At 41.9% G+C, this 15967-nt stretch overlaps 1 protein-coding gene across 1 annotated transcript in view; it reads right to left on the bottom strand.

Annotated features, from left to right (window-relative positions):
• sv2a (synaptic vesicle glycoprotein 2A) overlaps window positions 1-9145 on the bottom strand; it is a 37343-nt gene extending 28198 nt beyond the window's left edge. The window contains exon 1 of the mRNA XM_060064348.1: window positions 8977-9145. The gene's annotated coding sequence lies outside the window, so the exon portion shown is untranslated. The remainder of the gene's footprint in view (window positions 1-8976) is intronic.
• Between the last annotated feature and the right edge of the window lie 6822 nt (window positions 9146-15967).

Below are 15967 nucleotides of genomic sequence, written 5' to 3'. Positions count from 1 at the left end.
AAAAACTTTGTTGAGTTTAACTATCCCTGTATCTCTGAGATGTAACTAGTAGCCTATGCACAACAAATATATATATATATATATATTCACCTTTTGGATCCCATAGCTACTCTGCACTCATTCCAGCTTTTAGAAACTTGCAGCACAGCAAATCACTTTGGATAAAAGCAATTTAAAAACAGCCAAATTAAAAAAGATAATGAGTTACTAGCATATTCACCGACCCATGAGCCCATATACTCAGAATAAATGGTTTAAAGTTTGGTGTATAACGCAGATACCCTATCAGTATCCTGGCATAAAATACGCATTCAGACCAGAAGCACACTTGATTAACTTGAAGCCAACAGACAAGTTAGTGTAAGACACTAATATAGAGACACTAACAGTGTGTGTAGATATTGTAAACTATCTGGCTGATCCCAGGATTTCTTTGCCATCTGGCAAGGGTCCCTGTGATGAGTTATGCCAGAGACAGAATCCCTGATTTTCTTTTTTGTCCACTGATTGGCTGGTAGCCAGAGCCACTCGGACAGGGAGACAGCCAGCCAATCAGACAGCAGAATGTCGTGACATATCACTAACATCATGAGGAAATAGACATGATTCGGTATTTCAAGAATGCAAAAATATGTCTACCCATCCAGTCTCAAAGAATAGAATAGATCTGTAATCAAATTGGAATAGAATAGATTATGATATAAATTCAAAGGTAGCAGTCAGCAATTAAAATACCCCAAAACAAAACATGTTACAAGCATTAAAGGTGTTGTAGGTGAGATTTAAGAGCAATTATGTGGGTGTAATTTGTTAAAAATGGCATCCATCCATCAAAAGTCGTCCATCAGCTATTGATGAGAGAAATGCGCTGTCAGAATATTGGTTTTGAGTGGAGCGTGCCTGTCTCTGTATGAGCCCATTTAGATTTCAAATTTCTGATCAGTCAGGGCATGTCTTCCAGGGTGGTTCGGGGAATCCATCTGGCCTGTCAACACTTCTCAATGGTAGGGAAACATAACAATGGATGGAGCAGAAAGGACGGGGAGGATTTTTAGGTTTTTAGTTTCAAAATCATGCCCTTTGTCGCTCCTTGCTGCTTTCTCTCTCTTTAATACTATCAAATATAACCAACAACATCTTTAAAAATGGTTACATTAGTATTTATCTATAGCATCTACTTAGATAAAGCACTATCTACCGCCAATCCACTTACGGCACTGCTCGATTCGAAAGTCCGGAACTTTCCACCTCAGTCAGTTCAGGGGATACATGGGGGAAGGGGCGCTCTCATGCACTCTGCTGTAGCCATCTCCTGCCTTTCTACGCCTCTCTGACACTACCATTCACTTCAGCGTCGGACGCCGCTGTTATAGACACACAGGGAAGGTAGGGCTGCTTGATTATGGAAAATATCATAATTAAGATTATTGCAATATCAATATCGATTATTCAAACGATTATTTTTTAGGTTTGAAACATGATGTATTTATTCAGCATGTCACTCCCAAAAAAGACTTTGTAACTGAGAACTTTGAAATTTCACCTTAAAAAAATACACAAAATGGTCAAAAAGAAAAAGTTCAAATCTATAAAATTATTTTAAAAAAACGTAGAATTCGATTACATTAGTTTTGAGATCGTTTGACGCTAAAATAGAAATCGTGATCAAAATTTGATTAATCGCCCAGCCCTTAAGGTAGGTGAGAATACTGTGGTTCAAACACTGATGCACGCAACACAAAAGACAGTGCTGAGCGCAGCTGTACAAAGAGCAGAGGGGGGATGGGACCTATGATTATCCATGCATTGAGCAGTTCTTTGCATCAGGGAACCACCTCTAGTCCTGCGACAAAAAATGGGACAGATTCATCCAGATTTTGATTTCATTTATTTTGGTCATTTAGAGCTATAAATAAAAAAAACTGATATCAATCATACAGAAAAGTAGGACTTATAGGTCAGGGATGATTAGTGAGATTCAGTGAATAAGCTTACTATTGCCTTTTTCTTAAATGTATATTCTGCAGCTCTAAAATAGAAAGGTGATGTCAATAGAAGAGATAAAAAGATCAAGGAAAGCTAATGCATTTATTTGAACCTGCATCTGATTAGCAACTTCAGCTGTCACTGAATATAACCACCAGCGCCACGCATCACACGTCTCACTCACACTTACTCACACACGCTGTGCACACATGAGACACATACATACACACGTGCACTGTCACACGCACACCTAACACTCCTCTCAGAGATGTGTTTCAGTGATATATATTTTCTTGCACTGTGTGTCGGACATGAGGGATAGGGGTTTCTGTACTTCAATACTGGAGTGTGCCCACTGTTAGGGGCTATCTTCAGCGCTTCAAACATGTTTGCTTATCATCTTAAGTGGAATTTCCACCACACAATCTATTTACTTACCAACCTACCTGCTCTTCTGCACGTAACGTAAACTACAATACGCTAAACTCATTTAGCACACTGTAACACACAACTACTAAATGCATTACACTGTGTACCAATAAAGCTATAGTGAATTGCAGATCTATGTATTATATACTTTATTCATCCTTGATTATTGTTCCAAGCTCACCATTTCTCTTTCGGAGGCTGCTTTGGTCTGGGTTTTTGCTTGCATCCTGCATGACCAGTTCAAAAATATTTCAGGTCTGCTTTCCAAGCCGCAGGGACACGGGCGGCGGCCAAGCAGTGCCCGGAGCAATACAATGGGGCAAGCGAGCAAAAGAACTGTGGTGAAATTGACTCTTTTTCTGCTGGTCTCCAATAGACACAGGTCCATAGCCCACAGGGTCCATTGTAGATTGTTGACACAGGGAGTAGGCCTAGCGTTGAACTGAACAAAGGCAAAACAAAACAAACTGAGCCAAAGGGGACTTGATTAGGCTAACATATTTTGAGATTATTATAATTTTTCTGACATTTGGAAAAGGTGGAGGAGTGGGTGAGCCTCATGAAGATCATGTATTTTATTTTATATATTAATTAAAATAATAACGTAATATTTGTTAAGACCCCCAGATATGATTTGAGAAAACTCCCAAGTGACAATCATATTCTTTAACACTCATACATGCATGCTACACTCTGTGTTGCATTTCACAATATCTAACACAACATTATTCCATCAACTTCATGTTAACTGAATCATAGTCTAGATCATAATCCACTTGGAGATGAATGCAGGCCCCGTCTACAGTGAAATATCAGCGCTGCGACTGCCCTTTGTCCAAACACACCTGCCCACAGCCACGGTGAGAGAGCCACGGTATTGCTCCTGAGGCTTGTGATGTCACAGCCCCGCCCACGGCCCACATAGACACTGGTGTCGTGCAGACAGGAATCCCCTGGGGGGAAGCTCAACCCTACATGAGTAGCGTCATCGTTCCCCTGTGAGGGCTTTTTGTGTGTGTGTGTGTGTGTGTGTGTGTGTGTGTGTGTGTGTGTGTGTGTGTGTGTGTGTGTGTGTGTGTGTGTGTGTGTGTGTGTGTGTGTGTGTGTGTGTGTGTGTGTGTGCACGGGCACGCACGTCAGCCCCTTGGCATCCATCTTGGCTCTGGTCACAGCAAAGTCAGTGAGGGGAAAACTGAAGAGGAGGCTGAACAAGCTCATGACATGTGCAATGGTCTGGTTCTGTGTGGTAGCACTGGTATGGGAACAGGTTCTGTATCCATCATACATGGATGGTGTAGCCCTTGCCCCCCTGGGGGCAAGGACTGCTCCCTGTTTTACACATCCTACATTACATGTTGCCTAATTAGACATGGGCACATTTTAGACATTTTTTACCAATGACATATGACCTAGTAATTATTCCATAGAATTCCTCAATCCTAATTAACACACTTTCCTGAAGTTTGAGGCATTACAAAAGGTCACCAAGCTCTGTATAAATGTATAATGGTTTACAAATGAACTGTGTTTGTAATTGTATCTATGAGGGGAAATCTCCAAAACCTAGCTTAAAACTTTGCATTAGAATGTTTGCACATTCTTGCCAGTCTCCGCTGTGTGCAGCCAGGCAAACCAAAGCGTTTACCCCTCAAAAGTTTGGAGGGGTGCTCGACAATAATCAATGATTCCACTGATCCTCTCTCGGCAGTGTACAGAGGAGCGCCATTGATTAGTCATTAGAGCATACATCAGACGGAACCATGGATATAGTCTACACTAATCTGGGATCCAGCAGTCCTCTTATGTTATGGCATAACTTCTGGGTGGAGGAGGCATGCAGCCTGGGCTGGAAACCAGAAATTGCAAGGGCCAACGAGGCCTGTTGTTTTCAGATTCGTGACAGAGATATTGTACCGTGGAAAAGTCATTGATGAAGCTTGCAGGAGAGTATTATATCTGCAGTGGCCTGCCAACACGGGTTTGATTGGAGATCTTTTAAGACTTTTTTTTTAAGTTAACTACTGTTGTGGCTATCACCAATCACGCAGTGAGCGATGCTTCCAGCTAGGGCTGGGCGATATATCGAATATATGCGATGTATCGCGAGATGTTCTCCAGGGGATGTATAAAATGCCCCTGTCGTGAACATCGAATACAAATTGGCACGTAATCTGTTTCTTTGTACCGCCACCGGCATACTCGTTGTGCGTTCACACCAAACGCGACAAAATCCCATATAAAGTCAACGTAGACACGTATCGGGCGAATTCTTCGCGAGAGAAAACCGGCAACAAGTTTTGATTTGTCGCGCCACACTTTCGCCATGCACAGGCGAGAGCGTTCACGAGGATTTGTGGCGCGCCAAATTCGCTTGAGTTGAAATGTATTTTAATTTCTTGTGATGACAGCCAATCAGCGTTCAACAGCGTGGCCACTGAGTGACATGTGTAACGTAAACAGCCAATCAGCGTTCAACCGTCAAACTCAGTGCAGTGCAGTCCGGGGTGAACTGCAGCATGGAGGAGAAAGTGATTGTTGCCGTTTGCGACTCCCGGAGCTCTATATATAATAGTATATAATTGTATATAATTGTATAATATCACGGCCAAAAGCTCTGTGCGCCTCCGGATGACCGTAGCGTGGGGAGCTCTCATAGGGATTGGGCTTCTCTGGGTTTGTTTACCGGCGCTGCCATGGTTTCCGGTCTTGTGTGATCCAACGGTTTATTAGGTAGGCCCATCTAATAAATCTCTGTCTAATCAATACTTCATTCACTGCCTCTTCCGTGGTCATTGCAATATTATGAATAGACTGCGTCGGGTCCTCCGACGTCTCTCCCTCTTCCACAAAAGGTAAAGACATGCAATGGCACAAACACACTCACTCCCCCCGCCCGTTGCGAGTCCGCGAGATTCTCATGGACGCGCGTGTGTGACGTAGTCTGGACGGCGCGCTGCTGTAGGTGTGTGTACCTCCGACCGGTGAGTGAGATCAGCGAGAGAGAGGAAAAAGGATGGAAACTGAGGATTTGGTTTTGAAAAAGAATAGCATTGGATCCGTCGTCTGGCAGTGTATATATAATAATTATTATGCAAACAGTTAATAAATAATTAACGGTTTGAATAAATGCTGTGTTGGTAAATCTAACTTGCTGTGATTTTCCTTTTCTTATGTGCAAGTTCTAAATTGTTCCAATAGAAAGCACTAATGAGTTTAAACAATATGTTGTTTCATGTAAACTACATGCAGACTTATATTTCAGGAATACTAGAATTATTACTGACGTAACATTATGCCAGACACGGTTGAATCGAGCATTTATGATCTGCTCTAGAGGAGATTCAAAATATATCGAGATATATATCGTGTATCGAGATATAGTAAAAAAATATCGAGATATTCATTTTGGCCTATATCGCCCAGCCCTACTTCCAGCAACATGATTGGTCAAACCAAATTTGAAACGAAAGAAACTCCCGGATGCACATCCTACATAAAGCTGCATGGTCTTTTCAGACAGCAAAAGATGTGCCACTGGTAGGGATGGGCGATTAATCGAATTGATCACAATTTTGATTTTAGCGTCAAACAATCACAAAACTAATAGTTTTCAATATTTCAGTTAGAAATGTTGTAGAGAAACAACAGCCGGATACATATCTGTACATTAATTTAGCATTTTCTTTTTGACCATTTTGTGTCCTTTTTTTAGGCGAAATTTCAAAGTTCTCATTTACAAAGTGTTTTTTGGGAGACATGCTGAATAAATTAATCAAGTTTTCAAACTCAAAATAAATCGTTTGAATAATTGTGATTTCAATATTGACCAAAATAATCGTGATTATGATTTTTCCCATAATCGAGCAGCCCTAGCAACTAGTAGATGTGTTACATTTACATTTAGTAATTTAACACTTCAATCCAAAGCAAAAGCCCATACAATCAAAATTGGATGGCTTCAAAAGGTAAGGTTTCTAAAAACAATATGAATCCACCAAGAAATAATGATGAACCTGTGATATACCCTGATGAAGTCTAGTTTTGTCTGTATGCTAATGCAGAGAGCTCTGTTATAACCTATGACAGAGTTCATCTCAGCACACAAGATAATCTGCACAAGGAATGAGCAGGAAATTATAAATGTGTATGTGTGTTTGTTCACGGTTTATGAGCTATCCTAGTTTTAAAAGTTGCACTGATCGTAGGGCAGCTCTATATGACGATATATATCGGGGACGGGAGAAAATTGTCTATCAATAGATATTTCCCTCTGTCGTTCCTATCCCTATTTTATTTGAGGCAGTATTTTACGTCATTCTGATCCGGCTATACGTTCACTACGTGCTGGACGAATACAAAAACATACACAGAGGAAAGTCACACATAAAGAACGTCCCCGCAGCATTCCGAGACAAGAACTAGAGTCAAAAATGTGATTATCTTTCAAGGGAAGTGATGAAAAAAGAAAGGCAAATCTGAAACAAGTTTATAAGAGTCTTTAGTGTGCGGATATATGGAGCTCGTTCTGGAAGGACATTGAGTTGGGCGTCACTACGGTGTGTGTGGATGTGTATTGTGTTGTAGCGGTATATTTTGATGTCCCTGTTTGAGTGAGCATAATGCAGCATTGTGACGCTCATTCACAATGACGGCACCAAAAAAAATAACAAAATGTTGCCGTGGGTTGTAACACGCTGAAACGGTTGGTTCATCTACACTTAACATCGGACCTGTTGATGAGTTACTCCAATTTGGCATTTTTACTTAACATATTTCTCATGTGTGACAGTTCTGCTCAAAGTTACCTTAATATTAAAGGACAAAAGAGAGAGTCCCTTTAATTTATATCTTCGTGAAACGATTTTTCAAAAGTAGTCATGAGTTAATGACTCAAATAACCACATGCCAGATGTTAGTTAAACCAGGAAGATGAAGCCAAAGGTTTCTACTATTACCTTAACACTTTAGTAATTTAACTTACTATTTTATGCAGTAACTTTGATTTAGATGTCATCAATGAGCAATGCTCAAGAATGCCTATTGGTAGACTTATGTTTATTGGGGTTTGAACCCAGAACCTTTCACCTGGTAGTCAAGAAAACATATTTCTATGTATTTCAATCTACTGTAAATCAAGTAGACCCTTACGTGGACACACTAACTCACACTCTACTGTAAGTAGTAGTAGCCTTGAATTGCATGTACGTACATGGGATACACTATTTCTCTTTGAGCTACTCATACAGATTTGTAGGAGTGGCCCTAGCTGTGAAACTTTGGAATGGAATATTTCTGTATATCAATTAACCATACCTACTGCAGCTTTAGAAATGAGAATACATTATTGGGTTGAAGGGAATAAGGGTTTTATGAATGACATGAATGCCACCCTTTAGGATCTTTCCAGAACCATTCCACACTAAAGGGCACTCCTACATATTTCAGGCTTGCGGGTTGTCTTATTAGACAGCCAGAACAGTAATTCGTACAGCAAAAATCGTTCAAACCGTTAATATAACACTGATGGATGCTATAATCACATCTTTGCCACGATCACGACAATATAGCACGTTTATTAATTCCAAAACCATTGATGTGTCTGTCTGAGCGAGCAATTGCCCTAATGCAGCACAACTGATTTGCTTGGTAGAAAAACGGCCTACGATGAAGGCCTAGGTCTGAAAGCCCCTAAATGTTGCTGGCAACCACTGCCTTCCTCTACCTCCAACGGACAGGAGCAAAAACAACCCTTATATTCATTCATGCATAGGCCTCTCAAAAGACCCAACAATGTTACGTTCAAAACAACTCAAATAACGAAGCTGTTTTCGAAGAGCCACAAAAGGAGACCAGGACATGAATGCGTTGATGTAGCGTGTGTGTCTCTATGGAGGGAGAACGAGGTCCGTCCGTCCACATCTACAGCTGCGGGGGGGTTCGACAAGGTCATTTAGCGGCACGACGCGTCGAGGACACGCTGCTACATGGACGGGCCATGATGGTCGAGATCGAGATATCACACAATGAAACCCTTCTAAAGCTAGATTAAATCCGAAAATAAGATCATTTGCGTTCGATATTATGTTGTGATGTTTGAGGACAGGTTGGCTATAGATTTGCATATGTCTTCATCAAGAAATCTTCTATAGGCCTATCCAAAACAGAATAACCAAATAGACAAAATGGAGTAAAATGGCAGACTGCATCGGCTCATTATTTCTATGATAACAATTAAGACAAAATATGTTTTCAAGTGGCAAGATGCCAAATTACTGTGGATGTGATTGGAAACAACCCAAGACTGTCTTGCCTATTGAAAACCATAGTAAAAATTGCATTTCGCTGCCTAGGTTAATAATTCACATTAATTTATTAAGATGTGTCTCTGAAATACGTAGAGTCGTCAGCTTATAGTTACGTGTAAGTAACATTAAAAAGCGGGGGGGGAAACCTTAACAACCTTCACATCTGTCACCGCGACAGGGCTTTGACAGAAAGTAAAAGAGAGTTATAATGGAATATTATCCAAATTAAACGGCGCACAACCCATTTCTATCTTACCTTCAAACGGAGAGGTTAATTAGCTTGTTTGTGGAAGAGAGTGGCGCGATTGGTAAGAATGAAGATGTAAAATCCGGCTTGGGTTCCAACTGGCCCGGCACCTTGTGTAAAATGTGTAGCCCGGTGATCTGCACTGACGTAGACCGCCCCCCACTCCCACGCACACGACGCCATCCTTGGAGCATCCCTCTCCCCCACCCCGCTCTCCTCGCGTCACCATTCGCTCTCTTTCAAGAGGGGTAGGGCGCAGGTCCATGGGTGGGCGGGGGTCGTCGTTATTGCCTAAATGCTAAAACGATCAATCTTTTTAAACACAACCATTTATATTTCCACTCACCGAATGGAGTTGCGTGTTTCTTCACCATATGCACCAAATGGGTTGGTGCAATGAACTGTGCACGAGATGCTTCTCACGCCGCCATACGTGCTTGGGCTCGTGTATAATAGGCTAATGGTCCATGCGGCCAATTGTTTTTTCTCTACACGGGCACGTGAGTCAGTTCAGTTGTCGTGCCAAATAATATTTATTTAGTCAGTAATATTTGTTAATATTTTAAGGGGTTTATTTAAGATGTTATGGGATAGGCTACTGACCGCGCCTGCCGCTGTTTGCGCCAATTTAATTTTAGACCACGCCGTTCTAATTTCTGACCAATCAAAGCATATGATTCCAGATTGATTCTTCGATTCCACCTCATCTGTCAATCCAAGGTATTTAAAGTGGAGCGTCCGTCCGTTCAGCACACCAACGGTAACCACATGTTGTTGGTAAGATGTCCATCTCCATGCCAACTAAAACTACCTTCCCGTCAGCAGCTTTTAACTGCCATGGTCCGGTCTCGAGCTCTCTATCCGCTTTTCACACACAGGCCACCTCAATCAGCCTCAATCTGACCCGTTGAAGACAGATAGGGTCTCTGTCGGTCGCCAGTTGTGAGTGATAAGACATTATATCAAAATATCAAATAAATAATTTTAGAACTTCTTGGTAGGCCTAAAACATGATCAATACCTTCAAAAATAGTGTATTACGTTTTTGTTTTTTTATCATTGTGCACACACACACACACACACACACACACACACACACACACACACACACACACACACACACACACACACACACACACACACAGACAGACCGGAGTGAAATGTAAAACAAGTTTATTTAAAAGGTTATCACATATACAATGTCAAACAAAATCCATTTGGACCTACTTGGATGGAAAGATGAAAGTTGACACCGCCCTCTGGTGTCTAAGGCCGAAAGTCTACACAAATGCTTTTCCCATGTGTTATATTCTTTCAACTCATGTTTTCCAATGAAAATGTAACACGAACAAGAAAATATTACCAAGTATGTAAAAACATGAGCATAATTCCTACAGTTTGTAGGCTTATACCGTATATTTTTAATTCATTATTTTTTTGGTATATTTTCTTATTATCTCACTTTTAATTTGAATTCCTGTCATTTGACAAATTCGTCATATTTGAAATCCTGGTAATGAAATGGTCAATTCTGATGATTTTCCACAGTAAACACGCACATACACTGCGTGTTTACTGTTAACCTTTATTCAGGACAGGTTTTTTCTCACAAAGCCAGTGGTTCATATTCTCACGGAAGGTGCTTCTCAAGGCATTCATTTCCGTCTCCTTTCGGTACAAGTATGCGCAGGTCCTCATCCTGCGATTGCGGAACTCGGAAAAATGGTTTTCTTCGTAATACCTAAACATAGTGATAGTAATATAGTGGGCAAATATGGGCAAAAATATTTTTGGTCACAAGCTGCAGGCTGGTTTGAGGATGATAAAGCGCTACAGCTAGCGTTATGCCTTTTACGGACGACGCATTGGCATGCCAGTTACTGCTCAGCCCAGAAGAATGAACTAATTATGAGGCTCTTGTTGGGGCTCTGCAGAGACGTTTTGGACATTGCAAACAGCCCGGTCTCCTACACTCTGAACTTTCCATCAGACGCAGGCGGCCTGGGGAGCCCCTCCGTGTGTTAGCTAATGACATTGAAACTCTAGCCAGGAGGGCTTATGCCCACATGCCTCCGGCGATACAGACGGAGCTCGCCAGGGACCAAGGCGAGCTCCGTCCAAGCCATAACCCCCAGGGAGCTGCGCATTCAGACCCAGCTCGCCCATCCCCGCTCCATACAAGATGATCTGGAACTGGCTCTAGAGAGAGAGATTGTGGGGGGCGGGACCATGGGAGGCAGCCCTGAGGGGAGTGGTCCTACAGTGAGAACCGCTGCATGCACTGATGCAGCCGAAGTAAAGCCTGCATGGGTGGCTGAAATGACCGAACTAATATGGGCTGTCTCCATGCATTCGCCGCAAAGTGCCACATGGCCTCGCCAACGCCCCCTGGTCGGCTTGGGATGCGGACAACCTGGCCATCTCCTCAGACAGTGCTCCAAGCATTCCAAAGACCAGGGAAACGGCCCGGGGCCCGTATAGATGGGACGGTGCGGACCCCGGGCACGTTGTCCAGTGCTGTTGACGCAAAGGATGGAGGGGCCCAACAGCACAGACGGGGGAGAGGGGCTCCACTCCCCCCTGAAGCAGATGATAACACAGAATCCACGATGGTGGTGGGTTGGACTCTTTCTGGGAATTTCTGCCAGAAAGAAACACTACCGCATTGCATTGTGGTATACGGAGTAACATGTAGGAAACATCGTATGTAGGCCTACACTCAAATTTTAGGGAATTTAAGTGCACTATATAGTGCATGAAATTAACCACTGAGAATTCGAGCACCACTACAAAATGGCGAGCACCCTATATAGTGCACTATATCCGTGATAGGGAATTATTTCGAACACAGCTATGAACAACACCGATGATCTCCGTCACTCACTCTGCCTGAATCAGCGGGTTTGGGGCGTTAGAGCGCCCTCTGGTGGATTTTTTAATATATATTCATTTATCGGCCATTATAAATGCCGATACCGAATAGTTTGAAAAATGCCTAATATCGGCCGATAATATCGGCCTGCCGATATATCGGTCGGGCTCTAATGTCCATTAATGGTTATTTAACATACCATTATTGTAAAGTGTTACACATGCTGTGAAATATCTCAACTGTGCGTAATGTAAAAAATATTTTTTCCAATCAGACTTGTTTCTGATTGCTCCTATAGGCCTAGATACAATTGCTGTATTATTTTGTACTCTAAAAAATAAATATTTTAATCTCTTTTGTTAAATGTAACCTACCATCCAGGATGTACTTTAATAAATTCAATTATTTATAAATAATATAATCTTTTTGGACCTAATAAAACTCACCCAGTTTGGAAATGTGCATGAGCAGCCTGTTTCTCTGCCGCTGGAGTTCCATTCCCACATTTCTCTGGTGGGAGATCTGGTCCTTGAGTTCATCTCTTTCTCGGACCACCATGTTGTAGAAATCCTTTTTTTGGATGTAGATCTCCACATCTGGGCGGCAAATCCGATCGCCCAGAGGCAGGCTGCAGACACTGAACTTGGCCTCTAGATCGTCGTGTGCTCTTTGTAGCACCTGCCTCTGACTTATCAAGTGAAATCTCATTGAAACCAAGTCTTTGACGGCCCAATCCGTAGTGGCGTTGGCAGCACAGTTACGGCCGAAGCTGAAAGCCTCGGCTAGGAAGGGAAGACACACATCCGGCCAGAGGTTCCTCTTAGTGAGGAAGGATAAACACCAAAGGGATCTCAGCCTTGAACCTTGGCTTCTCATAAACCTAACCCTTTTTCTCTTATACAGTTTGCTGAGAAAATGTGATCTTACAGATGGATATAGGCCTTCTTACAGGTTTTATGAAGGCGCAGTGAAATGTTGAGGGTGGCTTGTAGAACGCAGAGAAGACCCAAACTTACACCAACCACTCTGCAAACTCCCAATACTGTTTGATAAACGTCACGCACATGCATCGACACATACATGAACACATACACATTTTGATGTGCCACATTTAAACATTTTGATCCTCAAACTATACCCCACCCCCACTTCGACCAAAGAGTAAAGCAACATAATACCAGTAAACTCACTTTAAATTAAATAGTGATAAACAGGCCTATTATGAAATTAATGATACAACCTGATAGTGCCCCTTTGAAAAAAAAAAACTTGTTTACCAGAAAAACAGCTCGATTTCTCAGTTTCCCTTGCATCTTCATCAATTGATGAAGAGAAGGGGGTGTTAACGTATTCCAACTCAGTCTGCTGCATTGTTTCACACTGTTCAAGGTGTGTTTATCACAGAGATAGAGGAATTCTTTCTCTGTTGGTGACTTATTTCTGGGTGGAGGATGTGGCACTTCACTCTGCATCTGTATCTGCATAGTTTGTCAATAACATGTTTAAATATTCCATCACCATCATGTCCCATGAGGAAATATATTGTTGTACTCTGTCTCTGACCACAGATATTTACAACGGGGGTTTTCAAGGCTCAATAGACTGATCTCACTGGTCTCAATGATTTTTTTTCTTAAATGCGTACATACAGTGACAAAGAAAATAATGGAAACCTTTTGGAATTTCATTGTTTTCTGAATAAATTTGTCATAAAATGTGATCTGATCTTCATCTAAATCAAGGGTATTGACAAACATAATGTGTTTGCTTCCTGTAGCTGTGGATCAGACCTGCACATCGTTGAGGAGGAATTTTAGCCCATGCTTCCTGGCAGAACTGCTTTAGCTTTGTCATATTCTTTGGACATCTCATTAGTATGGCCCTCTTCAAGTCAATCCTTAGCACCTCTATTGGTTTGAGGTCTTGGCTCTGACTTGGCCTCTCCAAAAGGCAGATTTTGTTTTTCTGATGCCATTCTGTTGTGGACTTGCTCCGTTGTTTTAGGTTGTTGTCCTGTTGTATCAACCAAGTTGTACACAGTTTCAGCTGACATACAGACATTCTCACATTATCCTATATCATTATCTGATATACTTGGGAATACCTCTTCCCCTCAATGATTCCAAGTTGGCCAGGCCCTGATGCAGCAAAGCAGGCCAAAATCATGACGCTTCCTCCACCTTACTTTACGGTTGGGATGATGTTTTCATGATGATATGCCATGCCCTTTCTACGGCAGATGTAGTTCTGTGTGTTTTTTCCAAATAGTTCGATCTTAGTTTCATCAGTCCACAAAACATGTTGCCAATACCGCTGTGGAGTGTCAAAGAGCTCTTTTGCAAACTTCAAGTGTGCAGCAATGTTCTTTTTAGTAAGCAGTGGCTTCCTTCGTGGTGTCCTGCCGTGGATACCCTGCTTGTTCAGTGTTTTACATATTGTCGACTCATGAACAGAGATGTTAGCAAGTTCCAAGGATGCCTTCAAATCTTTGGCTGTCATTCTGGGTTGTTTCTTAACCTCATTGATGAGTCTTCATTGTGCTCTTAGTGTCATTTTGACTGGTCGCCCACTTCTTGGTAGAGTACCAACAGTCCCAAAGTTTCTCCATTTGTAGAAGATTGATTACCTAACTGTCGACTGGTGGATTTTGTCTTTGAAATAACTTTGTGACCCTTGCCAACAATTCTTGATCTTAGATCCTCTGAAAGCCCTTTTTTGCGAGGCATGGCTCACATAAGCGTGTTCACTCCAAAAGTTTGAGGGGTTTTTAACATTCAAAGTAGCTGTTGTCCACACCTCCAAACTTAAATTATCTTAACAAGACTCCAGTTGTACCTTACTCAAGTTAGCTTTTTTGAGGTCATTAACACAAGGGTTCACATACTAATTTCCACAAGCACTATGAGTTTATTTCCTTTGTTCTCATTGAAGATCAAAAAAAAATTGTGTTATTATTTTAGACACATTTTATTTGTCAATACCCTTGACTTAGATGAAGATCAGATCACATTGTCAGAAACAGATACATTCAGTCAGAAAACTATGAAATTCCAAAAGGTTCACATCATTTTTCTCGCCACTGTATTATGAAAACAACACTTTTCCTGGGATTTGGTTTGGTTTTTTGGGGGGAGTCTCTGGTGCTCCCACACGCGTTAAATAAGTCTGGTCATGATTTTTTGAGTGGGATATGCATTTCTGAAAGTACCCCGCCTACAGTAACCAAACGAGCAAGTCAGGTTCAGCGCGGACTCCTACATAGGAAGCAGGCACATTTGAATATTACCACCAACTTCCCCGTCCCCCTCCCATCAGAGCATGAATATGATTTTGTGGACTAGCGGATGAGCGCTTGGCGGAGATGTTAGCGCATTTCAGAAGCAAGGAGATTCCAAAAATAGATTTCTAATTCGTCAGATTGCCACGTGACTGCCTGGCAGGTATCCGGCGGAGCTGCTGAACTTCTGCCGGAGCTGCCCCGTTGGAGCTCCCCTGCCGGAGTTGTCAAAACAGCTCAGTCCGGCAGCTCCGGCGGGGGAGCTCTGGCGGGTGGGGGGGGGTGCCCGGGCGGCCGTCCGGCAGCTCAGCTTAGTACAAACCCCTTCTCCTCTATGTCGCAGTTCAATCTGGACTTCAGAGGGTCAAAGCCAAAGTTCCTTTCCCCCAATTCTTCTCAACCATGGCCAAGATAATCCCTACTACGAGTCTTTACTTGTGGTACCAGAGACCTCAGACGCAGTCTTTATGATTCATAATATCATCCGGAGGCGCACAAAGCTTTTGGCCGTAATAATAACATTGTATTATATAGATACCTATATACAATGGGTTAAGCTAATTTGTATTTAATGGGAAGCAGCTAATTTGCGTTAAAGCTTCAGACACCAAAGACAGCACATTCTCAAGGGACTGAAACAGAGGACAATAGCGATAGGCCATTTCTTTTCTTCCTAAAAGCTATTTCCAGCAAACAGCTTCAAAAGCCTGTTTTCTGGAACTCATATAGTATGTTTACTTTTTGGAAAAACATCATTATATATCACCTTTAATCAACAATTAATTATTGATATTAATTATAATCAATTTCTGGCTATTAAACATTTTATCAAATACAAACGTAATTGATTC

The sequence above is a fragment of the Gadus macrocephalus genome, chromosome 11 (genome assembly GCF_031168955.1).
Source record: "Gadus macrocephalus chromosome 11, ASM3116895v1".
In the NCBI taxonomy this organism is placed as follows: domain Eukaryota; kingdom Metazoa; phylum Chordata; class Actinopteri; order Gadiformes; family Gadidae; genus Gadus; species Gadus macrocephalus.
Note: the sequence above shows the minus strand (reverse complement) of the source record. Positions and strands in the feature narration are given on the sequence as shown.